The sequence below is a fragment of the Oncorhynchus keta genome, chromosome 24, assembly GCF_023373465.1.
Source record: "Oncorhynchus keta strain PuntledgeMale-10-30-2019 chromosome 24, Oket_V2, whole genome shotgun sequence".
NCBI classification, from domain to species: domain Eukaryota; kingdom Metazoa; phylum Chordata; class Actinopteri; order Salmoniformes; family Salmonidae; genus Oncorhynchus; species Oncorhynchus keta.
Window position 1 is genome coordinate 44975845 of NC_068444.1, and position 18878 is coordinate 44994722.

The window sequence follows — 18878 nt, forward strand, 5'->3', positions numbered from 1 at the left end:
AACAATAGTATTTTATTTTACCTTTATTTTACTAGGCAAGTCAGTTAAGAACAAATTCTTATTTTCAATGACGGCCTAGGAACAGTGGGTTAACTGCCTGTTCAGGGGCAGAACGACAGATTTGTACCTTGTCAGCTCGGGGATTCGAACTTGCAACCTTTCGGTTATTAGTCCAACGCTCTAACCACTAGGCTACCCTACCACCCCCTATAAATACCATGGGACCACGCAGCTGTCATACCACTCAGGAAAGAGACGCATTCTGTCTCCTAGAGATGAACGTACTTCGAACGTTGTCTCCTAGAGATGAACGTACCCAGAACAACAGGAAAGGACTTTGTGAAGATGCTGGAGGAAACCGGTACAAAAGTATCTACAGTGCCTTGCGAAAGTATTCGGCCCCCTTGAACCTTGCGACAGTATCTCGGACCTGCCTGGTGTGTTCCTTGTTCTTCATGATGCTCTCTGCGCTTTTAACGGACCTCTGAGACTATCACAGTGCAGGTGCATTTAGACGGAGACTTGATTACACACAGGTGGATTGTATTTATCATCATTAGTCATTTAGGTCAACATTGGATCATTCAGAGATCCTCACTGAACTTCTGGAGAGAGTTTGCTGCACTGAAAGTAAAGGGGCTGAATAATTTTGCACGCCCAATTTTTCAGTTTTTGATTTGTTAAAAAAGTTTGAAATATCCAATAAATGTCGTTCCACTTCATGATTGTGTCCCACTTGTTGATTTTTCACAAAAAAAATACAGTTTTATATCTTTATGTTTGAAGCCTGAAATGTGGTCGCAAATTTCAAGGGGGCCGAATACTTTCGCAAGGCACTGTATATCCACAGTAAAACGAGTCCTTTATCGACATGACCTGAAAGTCCGCTCAGCCATAGAAAAGCCAGACTACGGTTTGCAACTGCACATGGGGAAAAAGATCGTACTTTGTTGTATGATTTTTTATTACTTAAAAATCATACCAGTTAGTCTAGGTAATTGAGGTAATATGTACATGGAGGTAGAGTTCTTAAAGTGACTATGCATAGATAATATCAGAGAGTAGCAGCAGTGTCAAGGGGGGGGCAATGCAAATCGTCAGTGTCAAGGGGGGCAATGCAAACCCTCTCCACTACAGCCCCGTCAATGTTAATGGGGGCCTGTTTGGTATGCCTTTTAGTTCACAATCAGCTCCTTTGTCTTGCTCACATTGAGGGAGAGGTTATTGTCCTGGCACCACACTGCCAGTTCTCTGACCTCCTCCCTAAGGCCATCTCATCATTGTCAGTGATCAGGCCTACCACTGATGTGTCGTCAGCAAACTTAATGATGCTGTTGGAGTCATTTTTGACCACACAGTCGTGGATAAACAGGGAATACAGGAGGGGAATAAGTACACACCCCTGAGGGGCCCCAGTGTTAAGGATTAGTGTGGCAGATGTGTTCTGCCTTCTCTTACCACCTGGGGGCAGCCCATCAGGAAGTCCAGGATCCAGTTGCAGAGGGAGGTGTTTAGTCCCAGAGTCCTTAGCTTAGTGATGAGCATCGTGGGCACTATGGTGTTGAACGTTGACGGTAGTCAAGGAACAGCATTCTCACATAGGTGCTCCTTTTGTCCAGGTGAGAAATGGCAGTGTGGTGTGCGATTTGAGATTGCATCATCTGTGGATGTGTTGGGGCGGTATGCGGATTGGAGTGGGTCCTAGGGTGTCTGGGAGGATGCTGTTGATGTGAGCCATGACCAGCCTTTCAAAGCACTTCGTGGCTACCGACGTGAGTGCCAAGGGCCTATAATCATTTAGGCAGATTACCTTCGCTTGCTTGGGCACAGGGACTATGGTGGTCTGCTTGAAACATGTAGATATTACAGACTTAGTCAGGGAGAGGTTGAAAATGTCAGTGAAGACACTTGACAGTTGGTCTTTGTGAATGTTGACCTGTTTAAAGGTTTTGTTCACATCAGCTACCGAGAGCGATATCACAGTCATCCAGAACAGCTGGTGCCCTTGTGCATGCTTCAGTGTTGCTTGACTCGAAGCGAGCATAAAAGGCATTTAGCTCGTTTGGTAGGCTCGCATCACTTGGCAGATCGCGTCTACTGGGGTGCAAAGGAGCAAGATAAATCAATTAATACAGTATTGGGATGAGGTAGTTGGATGGGCAATTTACAGATGGGCTATGTACAGGTGCAGTGATCTGTGAGCTGCTCTGACAGCTGGTACTTAAAGCTAGTGAGGGAGATATGAGTCTCCAGCTTCAGTAATTTTTGCAGTTCGTTACAGTCATTGGCAGCAGAGAACTGAAAGGAAAGGCGGCCAAAGGAGGAATTGGCTTTGGGGGTGACAACTGAGATATATCTGCTGGAGCGCGTGCTACAGGTGGGTGCTGCTACGGTGACCAGTGAGCTGAGATAAGGCGGGGCTTTACCTAGCAGACTTGAGATTACCTGGAGCCAGTAGGTCTGGCGACAAGTATGAAGCGAGGGCCAGCCAACGAGAGCATACAGGTCGCAGTGGTGGGTAGTATATGGGGCCTTGGTGACAAAACGGATGGCACTGTGATAGATTGTATCCAATTTGTTGATCCGAGCGTTCTGTACTAACAACAGCAGCCCAGCCCAGCCCCCAAGCTAACTTGCTGGTTACTTCCAGACACAAATGAGAGAACAGCTCACTGAACATTACTCACCCTAGCAGAGCTGGTTAGGCTGTTATGTTATCCAGAGCGTTGGTGACTGCAACTATGCTGTCAGGTTCTCTGTTTGTAAATTCAGAGCGTTTCGCGTTCAAAGCGCACACTGGATGCTCTGGCCGATGAGTTGGGTTGATCCGAAAGTTCTGACCTGGCAGTCAAGCACCCAAGCTAACTGGCTAACATTGCCTACCTTGCTCATAGATCAGTTATTTTGCACTCTGGCACACTCAGATAGGAGTTTTCTGAAATTGGAGTCGATGGCGAGACTGAAGTTACGAACGGACCCAAAATAGTTACATGCATAGTGGAGTCTTTTGTTAAGACATGTAGATAGCTAGCTAGGTAAACAATGAACCATAATCCCAACTCATGACGTTACTACCCTGCATGAATCTGCAGGTAGCTAACCAACCAGGTTCAATGTTAGTTAGCTAACATGAGGCTATAGCTAGCCAAGCAAATGTGTCTGAGATACAAATAATACAATTTTACACATAACATTAGCTAGCGAGTCAGCCAGTTAACCGTAGCTAGCTAGCTAGATAAACAATTAACCATAATCCAAACTCATGATGTTACTACTCTGCATGAATCTGCAGGTAGCTAACCAACCAGGTTCAATGTTAGCTGGCTAACATTAGGCTATAGCTAGCCAAGCAAATGGCTCTGAGATATGAATAATAAGATCATACACATATTGTTAGCTAGCGATCCAGCCAGCTAATGTTAGCTAGCTAGCTACTAATACACTTTAACTTGAAATGAAACCACTTTCTGTCAGAATTAGAAACGTGTAATACGTGAAAATGTAGCTAGCTAGACTATTTTACCTGTATATATCATTCATGGATAGACGTGTCTCCTGTCAGATGCCATGGTTGACCTTAGTTTGAAGATGAAATCCAGGTGTTTTCTCCATCTCCTTAGCTATAATACTCGAAAACTCTGTCCTCCAGAAAGTGGAGAGCAACACTTATTCAGATTTACTACATGATACATTTTTTTAAAACTGCATTACACATACTGAACAGCTCATACAGACAGAAACGTGCTGGCAGACCAATCCAAACTCATCGCTCTGCATTTCCAGCCCACTTATTACCTCAGCCAATCTAGGCTACCAGGAAGGTTGTTCCCTTTTTCTGTGGCTAAACCAACTAGGCTCATAATTTAACCATTTTATTTTTATTTACAAATGGCTTACAAGTTTGTTATTAAGGCACATCAAAGTTCACATGTTTGAGAAGGCAATTCTGCCAAAAAAACGTGTTTTGAGTACAAAAGTCTCCTGTGAAGTAGTGAACCACGACATATGTCGGTGTTTCCTCAAACAGGTCACATTTGTGGAATTTCTTTCCTTCTTAATGGACTTGGTTTTTCGCCAAAAAGGGCTATCTTCTGTATACCACCCATACCTTGTCACAAAATAACTGATTGTCTCAAACTCATTAAGAAGGGTCAGAAGTTCACATACGGTCAATTGGTATTTAGTAGCATTGCCTTTACATTGTTTAATTTGGGTCAAACGTTTCGGGTAGCCTTCCACAAGCTGCCCACAATAAGTTGGGTGAATTGTGACACATTCCTCCTGACAGAGCTTGTGTAAGTGAATCAGGTTTGAAGGACTCCTTGCTCGCACACGCTTTTTCAGTTCTGCCAACAAATTTTCAATAGGGTTGAGGTTAGGGCTTTGTGATGGCCACTCCAATACCTTGACATTGTTGTCCTTAAGCCATTTTGCCATAACTTTGGAAGTATGCTTGGGGTCATTGTCCATTTGGAAGACCCATTTGCGACCAAGCTTTAATTTCCTGACGTGTGATAGAGGAATTTTTAAATTCCCTTATGTTTTATTATCAAAGCCAATCAAATTCGCACTCATTTTCTAATTCATGATAAGTTGTAAGTTTATCATTTGCATGAATTAGCAGAGACCAGTCTTAAAAAACAAGTTCAGCATTTATTCTTGATGAGTACTAAATGCTCACACACATTACCACAGGTTATAAACTGAAAATGACGTCAGCGTTTTCCAAACTTTCCATTTCACAAACAGAGGGCCCCTCTAATTCTCAAGCCTCCGCGTTATCAGCACGAAGTCAAGGCCAGTCAGCATAAATCAACATTCCCGACCATTTTGGAGATGGCCCGTTCCCACCACCTGGAGATTTGTACAACTGAATGAACTTAAAGAACAGACCTTCATTGTTACTAAACTTCTTGACTACATTATATACAATTGTGAAAGGGAGCAAGAGGGACAGTACATTATAGCATTCGCACTAGTCAGTTTCTGATTGGAATGTATACATAATTAGTCATTTCAAACATATTTTCCTCTATCAATCCTCCCTTTGATCAAATATTATACATTCAATTCTACATCTAGTTTTATTTAATCATAAAAAATGAAAGTATAAACGAACTTATCTAACCTTTTATAGAGGTTTATCAGATTATCATATGAATAGACAAATAATCAACAAATCAATTATAAATGTTTATCCAACTCTCCACATTTCATTAATCAATTCTAACCTTAACTCCAACTGTTTTTAAACCTACATCAGAATCATAACACTTCCTTCCGGATTTTCGTCACGGCCTTCATTAAAAAAACAGTTTAATCATGGAAACAAATTACAATCTAATTCCCCTTTATCTCAACACTAGCCTCATCAAACATAAATTCCCCACAAATGACAGATCCGGATTCGTCCACTTCCTCTGTAGACATGCCTTCAAGTCCTCCACAGGTCAGAATCTGGAATCGGCCCATAACGCACCATCTGTTGGGTCATTGATCTTTCCAGAGTCCTGGAAACAAGGCCTCGCACACAGGGAATTAGACAACAGCCGCATAAAATTAAAACAGTCATACAGGTAGATACAGCCCAAAACACCGTGATTACAACACTTTTCCATTTTCCAAATGTACTATCAAACCAATTAGTCAGGGAAGGATCCACCCCAGAGTTTTCTGCCAACTCGTGAGCCAGGGTGGTCAAACCAGCTAAGGCTTTGGTCACAGATCCGTCCGGAGCTGTGTCATTCGGGATGAAAGTACAACACATGTTCCCGAAGATCACACATACTCCTCCCTTTTCAGCCAATAACATATCCAATGCAATTCTATTCTGCCAAGCCATCAGGCTGGTTGCTTCAGTCTGTTCTGCCAACCCTTTAATCGCATCTCTGGAATAATTGATAAAGCGCTGTTGATTATAATAAATATAATTAATCCAGTCTACATTTTTATTGAGAGTAGACCACCAAAAAATACTTGACTCTAATCCTGCTAGTATCTGATTTCTTGCCTTGAACTCATCCGGCACCCCTCGTGGAACCCCAATGTTATCAATATATACTCTGTCGTCAAAAGACCCAGATGGAGCATCCCTTCTCTCTCGTTTGACTAACTTGGTGTTGTATGAGTGTAAAGGCATTCCTAAATGTACTAGAGCGCATAGTCCAGTCCAATCAGTCGGTAATACCGGCCACAAATTCATTCCCCCGCACAACCACCAGATATATGCCATTTAGCAGACGCTTTTATCCAAAGCGACTTACAGTCATGTGTGCATACATTCTACGTATGGGTGGTCCCGGAATCGAACCCACTACCCTGGCGTTACAAGCGCCATGCTCTACCAACTGAGCTACAGAAGGACCACTATGTCAGCCCTGGCCACCTTCAACATTTTGAAATCTCCAGAGTTCAACCAGCCTGTCAAATCAGACATGGTCTCGTCAGTGGTAATATTCTCTGTCTTATTGCAGGTACCAACTTCCCCCACGTATTTCCCGTGTGTACTGTATCTGGCCAAACAGTAATATTCTCCTCTCGTCACGGTAAAGGGAGGAAGTCTTGATTTAAATGGAACCTGGAGATATAAATAGTGTAAATCAATACAGCTATCATTACTTGGCATTCCTGCTTTCATGAACAGCTTTACCATACATGCCATTCACTTACTATACTCCACCTGGTCCCAAATTTAGTGTATGGGTTTACATAGCCATCCCTTTCAGTGTGAGCTATGACCTGGCTCCACGACCTACAGGGTGATTTACACAAATATTTCCCATAGAGTCCCATGGTTCTAGACTGCCAAGGGGTGAATGACCCCAATTGATCTACACAAAATTCTACTGAGAGATCCTTGCCCAATTCCACCCTAACTTCCTTACTATTTTGTTTCAGTGACCTTCAGAGAATCTTAGGTAACATCCCATTTCCCTCATCTAGCACATGAGTCAAATGATCCTCTTTGGCACTTTCCGGGGGATCATGGTGAATCAGGAATATGGCCCCCACAATAAAACAGCTCAGGACGGTCAGTGCACACGTGAAGCCCCACCCTCTCCCCGAGAACATATCAACAGCCAGAGGCCAAGCCATCACTTCACTTCTATGAACGCTCACAGCTGGGGAAAGGTCAGGTATAGGGAATCTTCAGAAGGAGTTTGACCCCCGTTCCATATGGGTCACGGTTCCTCTCCTCCTCCTGTGACCGCTCGACAGTGCCAGTATGACCCACCCTCTTACAATGTGTGACATGTACCCAGGTAGCTCTTTCGGCTATTCTCACAGCGAAGGCAGTCACCAGTAGTACTTGGAATGGTCCCTCCCACCGAGGCTGCTTCCATTTTTTTTTTTATCTTCAGTGATCGGATCCAGATCCAGTCTCCTGGTTGAATCTCGTGTGCCACCTCCCTCTGTAGTTCTCCTGCTGGGCATAAAACTTTTGACATACGGGTTTGATTAATGAACCACCTCCTCATGTGTTCCACCATACTGCTTTCTATTTCTACATTTGCTTCCTCCAATCGCCCTAATTGGGACATTCTATAGGGTCTACCAAAAACCTTCTCAAATGGAGATAGCCCCTCCCTATCAGGGGTTATTCTAATAGTCATTAACACTATGGGCAGGCATTTTATCCAGTTCATTCCAGTACTTAGGTGTGTTTTCCTTAATTGACCTTTTACCGATCGATTCATGTTCTCGATAAGGCCAGCGCTTTGGGGGTGATAAGAACAATGTTTCTTCATATTTATATCAATTTCTGACCTATATGATCAATTACTTGATTAGAAAAATGGGAACCATTGTCGCTATAAATAGTTTTCTGGTAATCCGAATCGCGGAATTATCTCCTGACATAATGCTCTAGCCACTGTTTCTGCGTCTGCTGAGGATGTAGGAAACGCTTCTACCCATTTGGTATATTTATCAATTATTGTTAAACACCACTTCTTGTTTTCACTCTTAGTTAATTCAATATAGTACACCGTGAGCAAAAGTTTTTAAAATAGTTAGTTATTCCATATGCTACAAAGTGCTGTTTAACCATTCCTACCATCCCCCCTGTTGATACATGGCTTTGCCCATGTATCAATACAGCAGCATATTTAAACAGTGACTTAGGTAAAACAGGTAGATTCCTTTATGCCAAATACCTCCTCTATCTACAGCTCCCATTCTGACCCATTTAGTAACTTATTTACCCACTATGTTATCTTTGCTCTTCCTGGCCCCCTCTAACTTCTCTGCTCTCCCACCTTCAAGGTCTCTGCGGTGCGGGGGAGGGCTCCTCTGTATGTTTCTCATGTTTTCCAAATTTGAACTACATGGGAACTACAAACCCATGGACCCTCTTTTAGAAAAAAATGTCTATGAGCGGCTTTTCTCCAAATTCCTTAATCAATCTATCTTAATCCCAACAATAATCCTAACTCCTCATAGATGTCCTATATTCCTGTTAAATATAATACTATTTAAAAACTTATAATCTAATAGATGCTAACCATATTAAAAATCCTTCCTACACTAACAAGCCCTCTCCTTGGGGACCCTCAGTATTCTATCTGACAATAACATGGGTTTAATATGTGTTGCAAAGTGTGGAATAAAACTTTGGTCCTGGAAAACAGAGTAAAGCAGAACAAAGCATTCTTATACCCCATCTGGTCCTCTCAGCTATTCTTATCCAGCATCAGGTGGGCACCATGCCACCCTTCACGACAGGGAGAACAAACATACATGGGTCATCCTCAGTCAGTAAATAATACAGGAATTAGGGTCAGAAATCCAGTAACCACCATACCGGTATACTTACCAAACCAGTCTCCCAACCAGGGTGGACAGTCAGACTCCTCTACCCCCGCCATGGTCCTCATCTCAGCAGATAGTGCATCAAGCCCATTTAAGGCCCTTAGATATACTACCATCTGGCCTAGTGTTATTAGGGATATACGTACAACATTGTTCACTGAACATTTGTAGACTCCCCCCCTGACTAGCAAGAAGCATATTCTAAGCAAGTCCATTCTGTATAAGACAGCCACAAATTGTCCCTACCATCAAAACCAGTCTCCGTGCCTCATTGATCAATAGCTGAATAGTCTAACATTAATTACCTGAATGGGATTTTTAGCATAGTGGTGACAGGTTCGGTCCAGGGGTGATAGAGGAGTGTGTCTGGCCCCGCCCGATCCGTCTGAGACCTCCGGTTTTGGCAGTACCTTAATAGAAAACACACCCACCGTGTCTGTCCCGGTCCCTTGCAGTCCGGGGGGTGCAAGTGCCTGCATCAGAGAGCTTAATAGTTTTGATGGTTAGTAGGATTTCATCACCTTTACAAAGTTCAACAGTGCTCCCAGGTTTCCCCCATATCATGGAAAGCCTATCCACCTTTGTGGGGTCCCCTATGCTATAAGATATCCTCTTCTCCAGTCCCAAAACTGTCCCAAGTAGATTATCATACGGACACCCTCCCCTATTACACAGGTAATGTCTCCCGTCTTTTGACACTCCTGTAACCGAGTGTTAAAACCAAACAAAAATATCTCAATTTCTTCCCTGCCCTGTTGGCTCTAAATATGTTATCTTCCACTATTTATTCTCAATGATAAATATGACTTTCTCTCTGTTACAATACCAAATCCCTAATAGCCCATTCAAAAAACTTCACAGCTAATGTTATAAGACAGAATCCTGAACCACTTTCTCATTTGCGGTTCAAACCGTAATTCTAACCCTCAAACAAAACTGCTTCATTTCTAATGAATTTACCTTAATACTAGTAACTCAATATGACCCCATTCATTATACAAATGACTCTCCCCCGAGGCTGATCAGACCTTGGGAGCCAGTCATGATAAGGTCAAAAGGTCATACCATATTAGGCATAAAGAACCCTTTATCTTTTGAATAGAAATAGTCACCTGTATAATTCAAACCCATAAAAAAAACATCTCATACGGTTCCATATGTGAGCCTGTCTCTTTAAAATACCCTTGCACTAAACAAACAGTTCTAACAGTTGTTCCATGTGTATAATTTGCAGACCTTTTTCAATTTGGTCGTTTAAAGCTTCTCTCCCCAAAGTTATAATCCCAGGAGGCCTCTGAAGTGTGCCACCACACCCCTAACTATCATTCCCTAATGCTATTTCGAATCAGAAACTCAATAAGTGAACTATAACTAAACCTAATGATAATTCCCCTTTGACTCAAATCATTAATCATAAGTTTTAAACATCGTCTACGGATATGTTTACTTAAATGACCATGCTACCTTTAGATACAATTAACCCGATAACATTATTATCCAATGCATTACTTTTTCTCTCTGCTGCAAATGTCATACATTTCACAGTGTAAGGAATCCGCAATTTAATCCCCGATATTTAATAAATATGCATTCGCATTCTCTCATGGCTCCTTTAATTGACTTATCTTGGGTAACTTTCATCCGTTCCGGAACAAAGAGTTCTACCTAAACCCGCCAGAACACACTGTTCAACTAAGTTAAATCAAACCCAAAAATTGACTATAACCAATAAACAAATAAACAAAACACTTTTATCTCAACTTCTGAAAGGTTACTCGAAGCCTCGATACACACTCTAATAGCCATACAGTTTTGCTCCGTTATTGCCAGTTTTCTGGTGACAAAAGTGTCGCGCTAGTGACGTCATCATCAAGCGCTCAATCTGCCAATTCGTAGCGACTTCAAATGAATTGTAAATAATTATTGTTCGATTAACCAAACCTAATTTGTCACATCTGTTCAAATTCTGAATTATAATTTACCACCCCAACCAATCATCTCTAAATTCGCCAATTTTATAAAATCTTTTCGATGGGCATAAATCATAATTGTCTCTTTGTTATCATTTAGAATCCATTTTGCTCTAAATACCTGTCTCGTCTTTGACTTAGTATTTTAATTACAACTCTATTCCCAATACGTTATTCACTTGTCTAATTACAACTCAGACCAGCATTAGCGAAAATGCAGAGAATGCCTTGTCTCTGGGAACAGGGAATTTACTCCTACAACGACACCCAATAATTCTTATGATCCCTTCACGTCGTTCGTTTTAAATCTCTTGATGTATCATGTAACTTATTTTTCTCTCTTCGAATTGTCGTCCTACAATATTTTTAACCCACTGTCATACACTCAAACCACCTGTGATTACCGTGCACTGTCCCTTTAAGATAAGACTTTTCATTTGTTCCCCGCAATGAGAACGGAAACCAGATCGTTTTTAGAATACGTTACTTTTTTGTTCAAATTCACTGGCGTTACCTTAACCAAACATCAATAATCAGAAAAACAATCACAACTTCTTACGATTAAACTATTCTTACCTAATTTATAGTCAAAAGCGCTGCACTATATAGCCCCATTTGAGTGTCTAGCAATTCCGTTGCTTGGCTATAGACACAAATCTGCCCGCATTTGTAAAATATATATTCCCTATTCCGATTGAGTTCAGTTTTAAATTATAATCAGAGTAAACCCAACCGAACTTCTCAATTTAATTTACCCCAACATTTAACGTACCCTGTTTTTGTTTTAAACTTCTCATGGCAATTGATTCATAAATAGCCATAACGTCCAGGCAGGCTGGAATTGTATTGTATCTCTCCGTTATCCCCTTTTTCACAGTTAATTGTATTTGTTACTCCGACATCTAGACAACAGAAAATAGCCCAAATTTAAACGCCCAAAGTTTTCCTCAGTTCCCTTTCTTTACTCGATTGTCGCCTCTGACTTCCCTACAGTTAAATTACAACCTGTTGATGATTTTTTTTCGTGGAGTGTTACACTCCCAATTTTGTTACAATTAAAACATCTTGTATTTTTCTTTTTCACATTATTACCACATTCCTTATGTATTTGTTTTACCAGGAATTCTAACTTTTCGACATCTAGGCGTCCGTCAAGACCATACCTTTTTCCCCATTTAGGACAGAAATCTACATTCCTTCTATCTTTTTTGTTCATATAACGGTAATCTTCCGTCTCTTCAGAAAGCAGTTTAGAAGGGTTACTACCCATTATAGTAAATTCCTGCCCCTCCTACTAATTCCAATTTTCAACCCTTTATGTTAATTTCTCTTTATTGGAATCCTTATCTACTTACGCCTAGTAATTCCAATATCTAACACCTTATGGTTCATATCTATTTTATTGGGATCCTCATTTACTGAAGCCTGACATTAAGTTTCACCCGTATACGTTACATTACTGTTCCTTTAGGACTTTTGCTAAGATTGCCGCTCCAAATCAGCCTATTTGTAGGGTTGACCGAAGACAAATAGACGGAGTCTCAAGAGTCTCCGTCCACTCATCGTTCAATCTGATATTAGTTTTCACCCGTATACATGATCAATGTTCCTATAGGACTTTGAACTTAATATCGCCCCAAATATAGCGTAATCTGTAGAGTTGATTGAAAATGACCAACGGAAAAGCAACTCAATTGTTCCCCATAATCTACTATATATCTATGGGGTCACTTGTTCCGTCTCTCCGTTGGATACATTGTTCAATCTGACATTTAACTCACCCGTATACAGTAATCCTCGTTCCTTTAGGACTTTTAACTTGAAATATCGCCCCAAATACAACCTACTTGTAAAGTTGACCGAAGACAAATGGACCGAGGCCAGTCCCAAAACCAATCCTGCAGTGTCTATTCTTGAAAGCTGATGGCATAAAATCACCTGTTCCGTTTCTTCCCACGGAACCTCAACCACACGATCACTTTTCACTATCAAGAACACCGACTACTAAAAACCGGGAAAGACCCCCGTCCATTCATCGCTCACTCTGACATTTAGTTTTCACCCGTATACAGTGATCACTGTTCTCTATAGGACTTTGAACTACAATGTCGCTCCAAGCATAGCCTATTTGTAGAGTTGACTTTTAAACTGAGAACAACTTAAATCACTCTATGATAATTTAAATCATTCTCCCTTAATCAAGAATAAAACATACTGACCTTATCGCCGACTGGGAAAGCAATGTTCGTTGTATCTAGTCACTCTCTCTGTCCTCTGTGGTAATACGCAGGCCTGTTTCAATTTTTAACCTCAATTCAGAGGTCAGGTCTTTAGTAAAACGAGTCGAACTCGTCCGTGCACGATTTTCCAGCTTACTACCCCCAGGCACAGAGAGAGATGTTTAGATCCGTCTCGAAGGACCAAATTGATAGAGGAATTTTTAAATTCCCTTATGTTTTATTATCAAAGCCAATCAAATTCGCACTCATTTCTAATTCATGATAAGTTGTAAGTTTATCATTTGCATGAATTAGCAGAGACCAGTCTTAAAAAAACAAGTTCAGCATTTATTCTTGATGAGTACTAAATGCTCACACACATTACCACAGGTTATAAACTGAAAATGACGTCAGCGTTTTCCAAACTTTCCATTTCACAAACAGAGGGCCCCTCTAATTCTCAAGCCTCCGCGTTATCAGCACGAAGTCAAGGCCAGTCAGCATAAATCAACATTCCCGACCATTTTGGAGATGGCCCGTTCCCACCACCTGGAGATTTGTACAACTGAATGAACTTAAAGAACAGACCTTCATTGTTACTAAACTTCTTGACTACATTATATACAATTGTGAAAGGGAGCAAGAGGGACAGTACATTATAGCATTCGCACTAGTCAGTTTCTGATTGGAATGTATACATAATTAGTCATTTCAAACATATTTTCCTCTATCACGTGGTACTTTCAGGCATTTGGAAATTGCTCCCAAGGATGAACCAGACTTGTGGAAGTCTACAATTTGTTTCTGAGGTCTTGGCTGATTTCTTTTGAAAGCAAAGAGGCACTGAGTTTGAAGGTAGGCCTTGAAATACATCCGCAGATACACCTCCAATTGACTCAAAATATTTCAATTAGCCTATTAGAAGCTTCTAAAGCCATGACATCATTTTCTGGAATTTTCCAAGCTGTTTAAAGGCACAGTCAACTTAGTGGGGCGGCAGGGAAGCCTAGTGGTTAGAGCATTGGACTAGTAACCGGAAGGTTGCAAGTTCAAATCCCCGAGCTGACAAGGTACAAAATCTGTCGTTCTGCCCTTGAACGGGCAGGTAACCCACTGTTCCTAGGCCGTCATTGAAAATAAGAATTTGTTCTTAACTGACTTGCCTAGTAAAATAAAGTTTTAAAAAATATATTTAAAAAAGTGTATGTAACTTCTGACCAACTGTAATTGTGATGCAGTGAATTATAAGCGAAATAATCTGTCTGTAAACAATTGTTGGAAAAATTACTTGTGTCATGCACAAAGTAGTTGTCTTAACTGACTTGCCAAAACTATAGTTTGTTAACAAGAAATGTGTGGAGTGGTTGAAAAAAGAGTTGTAATGACACCAACCTAAGTGTATGTAAACTTCCGAATTCAACTGTGCATAGGACATTAGCCTCTAAGGTACAGGGTTGAGTAACCGGGTGGTAGCCGGCTAGAGATATTGACTAATTTCAGGGCATTGTTCTGGATGGAAGCTGGCTTGTGATGGCTATTAAGAGTCTGATTGCCTTGAGATATGCCACAGTGTGGTGGTGCAGTTGCCAAACCAGGCGGTGATACAGCCTGACAGTTTGCTCACAATGGTACAACTGTAAAAGTTTGTGAGGGTCTTAGGAGCCAAACATTTTTCAGCCTCCTGCGGTTGAAGAGGCGCTGTTTTGCTTTCTTCACCACACTGTCTTTATGGCTCAACCCTTTCAGATTGTCAGTGATGTGCACGCCAAGGAACTTGCAGCTTTTCACCTTCTCCACTGTGGCCCACGTCGATATGAACGTGGGTGTTCTCCCTCTGCTTTCTCCTGAAGTCCATGATCAGATCCTTCGTTTTGTTGATGTTGAGGGAGAGGTTATCTTTCCTGGCACCACTCCGCCAGGGCTCTCACCTTCTCCCTCATCATTGTTAGTAATCAGGCCTATTGTTGTGTCGTTTGCAAACTTGGTGATTGAAATGCGTGGCCACGTAGTCTTGGGTTAACAGGGAGTACAGGAGGGTGCTGAGCACACGCCCTTGTGGGGCACCTGTGTGTAGAATCAGTGTAGTGGAGGTATTGTACCCTACCTGGGGGCGGCGCATCAGGACTTCCAGTGGCCAGTTGCACAGGGCTGGGTTCAGACCCAGGACCCCAGAGCTTGGACGGTACTATGGTGTTGAAGGCTGAGCTGTAGTCAAACAGCATTCTTCTACAAAGGTATTCCTCTTGGGATAGGGCCGTGTGCAGTGTGATGGCGATTGCATCGTCTGTTGATCTATTGTGGCGTTATGCAAATTGAAGTGGGTCTAGGGTGTCAGGTAAGGTGGAGGTGATTTTGATCCTTAACTGGCCTCTCAAAGCACTTCATGATGACAGAAGTGAGTGCTACGGGGCGATAGTCATTTAGTTTAGTTACCCTTTCTGTATTGGGTACAGGAACAATGGTGGACGTCTTGAAGCAGGTGGGGGCATCAGACTGGGATAGGGAGAGATTGAAAATGTCCATAAACTCTCCAGCCAGCTGGTCTGTGCATGCTCTGAGGATGTGGCTAGGGATGTTGTCTGGGCCGACAGCCTTGAGAGGGTTAACACTTAAATGCCTTACTCGCAATGGCCACGGAGATTGAGAGCCCACAGTCCTCGGGAGCAGCCCGCGTCATTGTCACTGTGTTATCCTCAAAGTGTGCGAAGAAGGTGTTTAGCTTGTCCTGGAGCTAGACATCGGTGTCTGAGACGTGGCTGGTTTTCTCATTGTAATTGTCTGGAGTCCCTTCCACATATGTCTCTTGTCTGAGCTGTTGAATTGTGACTCCACTTTGTCTCTGTACTGATGTTTTCCCTGTTTAATTGCCTTAGAGGGCATAACTGAACTGTTTGTATTCAACCATATTCTGAGTCACCTTGCCGTGGTTAAATGCAGTGGTTTTCACTTTCAGTTTTGCACGAATGCTGCCATTTATCCATGTTTTTTGGGTTTGGGTACATTTTAATAGTCATAGTGGGAGCAACATCCCCTATACACTTCCTGATGAACTCAGTCACCGTGTCAGTGTATACATCAATGTTATTCTCAGAGGCAACCCGGAACATATCCCAGACAGAGTGTTTAAAACAATCTTGACACATGGATTCCGATTGGTCAGACCAGCGTTGAATGGACCTTAGCACAGGTACTTTCTGTTTGAGTTTCTGCCAATAGGAAGGGAAGAGCAGAATGAAGATCTGATCTGATTTTCCAAAAGGAGGGACTTTTAAAACGTAAGTGCGAATAACAATGGATGAGAGTTTTTAAAGTGCTAGTACAACAGGCAAAGTGTTGAGAAGATGTTGGTAGCGTTTCTCACATTTGCTTTGTTAAAGTCCCCAACTAATATACATGCAGCCCCGGGATATGTGGTTTCGAGTTTGCACAAAGTCCAGTGTAGTTCCTTGAGGGCCGTCGTGGTATTGGCTTGTGGGGGAATATACACGGCTGTGACTATAACCGAAGAGAATCCTCTTGGTAGGTAATACGGTCGCCATTTGATTGTGGCATATTCTAGTTTGGCTGAACGAAAGGACTTGAGTTCCTGTACATTATCACAATCGTACCACGAGTAGTTAATCATGAAACATACACCACTGCCCTTATTCTTCCCGGAGAGTTCTTTATTCCTGTCTTCGCAATGTACTGAGAACCCAGCTGGCTGTATGGACGGGGACAGTGTATCCAGAGAGATCCATGATTCCGTAAAACAGAGTATGCCACAGTCCCTGATGTCTCTCTGGAAGGAGATCCTCACCCTGATCTTGTCTACTTTATTGTCCAGGGACTGAACATTAGCAAGTAATGTACTCAGAAGTGGTGGATGGTGTGCACACCTCCTGAGTTCGACTAGAAGTCCACGCCGAATACCTCTTCTCCGCCAATGGCATCTTGGGGCAGCATCTGGGGTCAGTTCAATTACTTTGGGGGGTACGAACAAATGATCCAATTCGGGAAAGTCATATTCCTGGTCGGAATGCTGGTGAGTTACCGCCGCTCTGTTATCCAAAAGTAATTTCCGTCTGTATGTAATAACACAGAAAACTTTCTGGGCTAATAGTGTAAGAAATAACAAAAAGGTATATATATATACTGCAAAGATGCTTGGGAGCTAGAGGCAGAGTGATCATGTCTGTCTGTCTGTGCCATCTCTGTAACGGGATTCTTCTCTTGAAGGAGAGGCGGAACAAAACGCAGCGTGCTTATTGTGATACGTCTCAAATAAAGATGAAAATAGAACAATATACAAAAAACAAGAAACTGTGAAAAAACAAAACATAGAAACATACAAAGCAAACTATGGTCAGGGGTCAGGGTGTGACAGTACCCCCCCCCAAGGTGCGTACTCCGGCCACAAAACCTGAACCTATTGGGGACGGTCTGGGTGGGCATCTGGCCGCGGTGGCGGCTCTAGTGCTGGACGTGGCCCCCACTTCACCATAGTCTTAGTCTGCCACATTGTCCGCTTCCGTGGCCTCCTAACCACGGCGACCCTTCTAAATGACCCCACTGGACTGAGGGGCAGCTCGGGGCAGAGGGGCAGCTCGGGACAGAGGGGCAGCTCGGGACAGAGGGGCAGCTCCGTACTGGCTGACGACTCTGGCAGATCCTGGCTGACTGGCTGCTCTGGCAGATCCTGGCTGAATGGCGGTTCTGGCAGAACCTGGCTGAATGGCGGTTCTGGCTGCTCCATGCTGACTGGCGGCTCTGGCTGCTCCATGCTGACTGGCGGCTCTGGCTGCTCCATGCTGACTGGCGGCTCTGGTTACTCCATGCTGACTGGCGGCTCTGGCTGCTCCATGCTGACTGGCAGCTCTGGCTGCTCCATGCAAACTGGCAGCTCTGGCTGCTCCATGCAGACTGGCAGCTCTGGCTGCTCCATGCAGACTGGCAGCTCTGGCTGCTCCATGCAGACTGGCAGCTCTGGCTGCGCTGAACAGGCGGGAGACTCCGGCAGCGCTGTAGAGGAGGAAGGCTCTGACAGCTCTGGACAGGCGGGAGACTCCGGCAGCACTGTAGAGGAGGAAGGCTCTGGCAGCGCTGGAGAGGCGAAGCGCACTGTAGGCCTGGTGCGTGGTGCTGGCACTGGTGGCACTGGACCGAGGACACGCACAGAAAGCCTGGTGCGGGGAGCTGCCACCGGAGGGCTGGTGCGTGGAGGTGGTACTGGATAGACCGGACCGTGCAGGCCGCACTGGAGCTCTTGAGCACCGAGCCTGCCCAACCTTACCTAGTTGAATGCTCCCGGTCGCCCTGCCAGCCCGCACTGGGCTATGCAGGCGAACCGGGGACACCATGCGCAAGGCTGGTGCCATGTAAGCCGGCCCAAGGAGACGCACTGGAGACCAGATGCGTAGAGCCGGCTTCATGGCACTTGGCTCAATGCCCACTCTAGCCCGGCCGATACGCGGAGCTGGTATGTACCGCACCGGGCTATGCACCCACACTGGAGACACCGTGCGCTCTACAGCATAACACAGTGCCTGCCCGGTCTCTCTAGCCCCCCGGGTAAGCACAGGAAGTTAGCACAGGTCTCCTACCTGGCTTCGCCATCCTCCCTGTGTGCCCTCCCCAAGAAATTTTGGGGCTGACTCTCGGGCTTCCGTCCTCGTTGTCGTGCTCGTCTCTCCAACTCCATTCTCCTATAACCCTCCTCGCACTGCTCCAGCGAATCCCAGGCGGGCTCCGGCACTCTCCCTGGGTCGACCGCCCACCTGTCTATTTCCTCCCAAGTAGTATAGTCCATACTTCGCTGCTCCTGCTGCCGCTGCCCGTCACCACGCCGTTTGGTCCTGTTGTGGTGGGTGATTCTGTAACGGGATTCTTCTGTTGAAGG